This window comes from Geotrypetes seraphini, chromosome 2 (assembly GCF_902459505.1).
Source record: "Geotrypetes seraphini chromosome 2, aGeoSer1.1, whole genome shotgun sequence".
Taxonomy (NCBI): domain Eukaryota; kingdom Metazoa; phylum Chordata; class Amphibia; order Gymnophiona; family Dermophiidae; genus Geotrypetes; species Geotrypetes seraphini.
Window position 1 is genome coordinate 38,624,749 of NC_047085.1, and position 4,597 is coordinate 38,629,345.

At 38.8% G+C, this 4,597-nt stretch overlaps 1 non-coding gene across 1 annotated transcript; it reads left to right on the forward strand.

Moving 5' to 3' along the window:
• Positions 1-213: 213 nt before the first annotated feature.
• TRNAM-CAU lies at positions 214-286 on the forward strand. The gene has a single exon. It is a non-coding gene; the product is annotated as a tRNA-Met (tRNA).
• Positions 287-4,597: the final 4,311 nt, after the last annotated feature.

Consider the following 4,597-nt stretch of genomic DNA (forward strand, 5'->3'; position numbering starts at 1 on the left):
CTATTAGGTGCGTTAAACCGCTAACATGCCTTTGTAAAAGGAGGCCTAAGTGACTGGCGCCATATGCTCCAACGAGACAATTAAGATCTTACACAAGACAAGTTTGATTGTTCCATCTTCAAAAGGTCTTCACTATGAGAATACAAGGAAAAGTGTGTTTTCTTCTGCAGGGCCTATGGAGTGGAATTTATTTATTTAAAAGATTTCTCAACTGCCTCGTTAGCGCAGCAGGTAGCGCGTCAGTCTCATAATCTGAAGGTCGTGAGTTCGAGCCTCACACGGGGCACAGTGTTATTTTGATCTAGAATCAGAAAATAATAGTAAATATTGAAGAACTAAGGCCAGTACTGGGCAGCCTTGTGCGGTCTGTAATGTAATGTAATTTATTTCTTATATACCGCTACATCCGTTAGGTTCTAAGCGGTTTACAGAAAATATACATTAAGATTAGAAATAAGAAAGGTACTTGAAAAATTCCCTTACTGTCCCGAAGGCTCACAATCTAACTAAAGTACCTGGAGGGTAATAGAGAAGTGAAAAGTAGAGTTAGAGGAAAAATAAAAATAAAATAAACATTTTAACAAGACAGCATTGATCTAAATACTTTGGAAGGTAGAAGAGAGGAGAGAAAGGAATAGAAGCAGAAGGGGGAGCCGTTGAACAGTAGAATTCTGGAGAAATTTAAATGATAGAAATAGAACAAAACAAAGACAAAAGGCAAAACAATAGATAAGATTAAAGATAAATCATAAGCTGGAAAGAAAAATAAAAAATTTGTCTGTATATGGCCGTTTGGGGGGAGGATGGGCTGGAGAAGGCTTCAATGGCTGGGAGGGTATAGATGGACTGGAGTGAGCTTTGATGGAGACTTCAGTAGTTGGAACCTAAGAACAGGACCGGGCAGAGCTTTGGATTCTTGCACAGAAATAGCTAAGGAGAAGAAGAAAAAAAAAAAAACCCCAACAAATTTTTAGATTGAATCAGGTTGGGCAGACTAGATGGACCATTTGAGTCTTTATCTGCCGTCATCTACTATGTTACTATTCCTAGGCGGCTTTACAAATAGAAGCAGAACGGGGAGATATGATTGAAACGTATAAATACATCACGGGACGCATCGAGTCGGAAGATAATATCTTCTGGCTCATGGGACCCTCGACCACCAGAGGGCATCCATTGAAAATCAGGGGAGGGAAGTTTCATGGCGACTCCAGGAAGTACTTCTTCACCGAAAGAGTGGTAGATCATTGGAACAGACTCCCACTCCAGGTGATAAAGGCCAGCAGCGTGACGGATTTTAAGAAAAAATGGGATACTCTTGTGGGATCTTTAAGGGAGTAAATTCAGGGGGGGGGATACTTGGAATGGGCAGACTTGGTGGGCTATAGCCCTTTTCTGCCACTTTTTTTTTTCTATGTTTCTAAAATAAAGCAAACAAGACTTGTACAAACATGAAAGATTACAGATCATTCAATGTAGATAGTTAGTTCACAACTCTCCATAATATATTAATCCAGAAACCAGAATTAGTCAGAAACATCATTACCTGTGCATTTACGACAATTGAAAGATCTGCAGGAATTTAAGCAAATGTTTTTTTTTAAAAAACTTGTTCTGTATCATGAAATATGACAGTGTGATAGAATAGCTTAAACAGTGGATAAGAAGATATGCGTTCTGTGCCATTAAGTATAGTATTTGGTAAGAAATTGGGTTGATAGGCAAGCAGTCTTATTACACTTCTCCGTATTCGCTGTGATAAGGGGATTAACTGACCCGCGAATATAGAAAAACCGTGAATAACTTTTTCTATGAAAAACCACCATGAATATGGTGAAACCGCAAATAACATGGTGGGAGACCTGGCCTGTTCCTGAAGGAGAGGCAAAACACGGTGAAGAAAGTGCCGGGAATCGGCGATTTTCTCTGTAAACACTTGGAATCAGCGATTTCTCTAAGCAAGCTGATGTAATGGGGGGTGGGGGTTGGGGGAGGAGTCAGCGAGCTAAAAACCGCAAATAATCGAAACGGCAAATGCTGAAACCGCAGAGGGAGTGGTGTGTGTACGGTATTTTAATTGTTTATTGTGTATGAATATTTTGCAATCCGCCTTGGAGAAATGACAATAAACTAAACTGTAATTTGAATACTTTAATGTTTTTGCTCTTATTTACCGATAGCTGTCATCGTTTACTTATCTCTGATCTTAAGAAGGATTACCTTCAAAAGCTAATCTAACCATGTTTTGACTTGTTCAATAAAAAACCTTTCACTTGGATTCTTTTTTGTTTTATTTCTTTTTATTTCTACATATTATCTTTAACCCTTTCAGGACCATAAGGATCGTAGGCCAATTTTTGTGGTTTTGACGACATTTTTATGGTAAAAAGGGCTTGCAGATGCCAAAAAAATTGATTTTTTTTGTGAAATATCATTATTTTTTTATTTAAAAAATCAAACTTCTGGCTTACGGACAGTGTGGCAAGTGAATCTTCTCGTCAATCTGGCAACGACGCTAATGAATGAATGTCGGAACCAGTTTGTTTACATAAAGGCAGTATCATATGGAATCCGTACATATCAAATTTAGAACTGTAGACTATCCCAATCAAAATTTATAGGATTTTAAAGTTATGGGACAAATATGTCCCTTGGTCCTGAAAGGGTTAAGAGTGGACTAACACAGCTGCCCTACCACATCTCTCACAAATGATCTGGAAAGTGCGGGGTGAAGAAAGATCCCATATTCCTGTTTGATCAAAATACGAGGGTAAAGTAAAGGCAAAATACATTTAATGGTTTTACTAGAAGTAACTGTGAGCAATTGAACATATCACTTTTCCAAATAGTCCCAGTGCAAGACGACGCATTTGTCGTATCGTTCAACTAGCGTCTGCATTCCTGCAGCGAAGAAGTTTTTTGGCTGCTCCCAAAGCCAGGTGAGCACCGCTTCCTTTACGTCGTCATATTTTGTTTTTCACTCTCCGGGTCGCAGTGATGCACCCATGTCTTGTCGCCAATGACAATTCTCTCCAGAATACTCGGATCTTCTTTCATGGTATACAGTTAACAGGTTATGATTTGCACTGGATTTGCCATAATTACAGTACAAGTTTACGATACAAGATTTTATCCTAACTTGACACATACTAGGGGGTCTAATACTAATATGCATAACATTCAGTTTACAGATTACAAATTGCCATAATTATCCTTAATCACATCATATGTCTTATTGTATTAATAATTGGGAGGAGGGTGGGATAAAATGATTGTTTTATTTATTACTTGTGTAGTTAATAGTATGTTTTATGCAGTATTTTATGTTCAATTAATTGTATTGCACTGTCAAAGTATGGAAATCAATAAAGATAAAAAAAATATATATATATATATCCTTACAGTGCAAGTTTTCCAATACATATTAGTAAGCTGTTTGGGAACCCATTGTGCTCAGACTTTCCTGTATCCCAAGTCATCATGCATTATGGCAAATGCAGATCCTTAGCTGATATCCAAATTTGCAGCCAACTGAGACACTGTTATCCATCGGTCTTCTTTAATCAAGACATCCACCCTGTCAATGCACTCTTGTGTGCATGATGTCGATGGGCAACCAGAACGACCTTCATCGGTTCCACCTGTTCTTCCTGCTTTAAACCTTTTTACCCACTCATAAACCTTTCATTGATTCTGGGATATATTATATTAAACTTTCTGGTGGGAATCCCTTTGTTATACTTTTAAAATGGAACGTCTGATGGCTATATAGCAGGGAAGGTACAGGAAATTTATGGATGTTTGGGAGCCATTGACTAAATTTTGTAAGGACTTTATTTTACTGAGCTTAAACATACACATCCAGGGTGGGAGGGAGGGGGAAGAGGTTTGTACTGTAATTGTTTGGGGGAAGTTTTAGATAGTTTCTTGTGGGTATTTATTTTCTTGATTAATAGGTGGGAGGGTGGGGGGAATAATTGCTTATTACTATATGTAAGTTTATCGTGCTTTTCTTGTAATATTATATGCACATGAATTATTTGTATGCACAATTGTAGTTGGAAAATTTAATAAAGATTATAAAACAAACAAACAAAAAACCTTTATTGATTCATGGTGTTATGTCCATACTGAGTCACTATCCGATGGTGAATTTCCACAGGTTTCACTTCCTCTGCCCAAAGGGAGCACACTACTGCACATTGGTTTTCGATGGTGCAATCTTGCAACAGAGGGTCTATGTTTCTGATCTCATGGCTGCCACACGATTAAAGGCCGAGCACGGCACTGTGCATGGACAAATTATCCAACAGGCAATGTAGAAACATAGAAACATAGAAAAAAAGCGGCAGAAAAGGGCTATAGTCCACCAAGTCTGCCCATTCCAGGTATCCCCCCCCCTGAATTTACTCCCTTAAAGATCCCACGTGAGTATCCCATTTTTTCTTAAAATCCGTCACGCTGCTGGCCTTTATCACCTGGAGTGGGAGTCTGTTCCAGTGATCCACCACTCTTTCGGTGAAGAAGTACTTCCTGGAGTCGCCATGAAACTTCCCTCCCCTGATTTTCAGCGGATGCCCTCTGGCGGTCGAGGGTC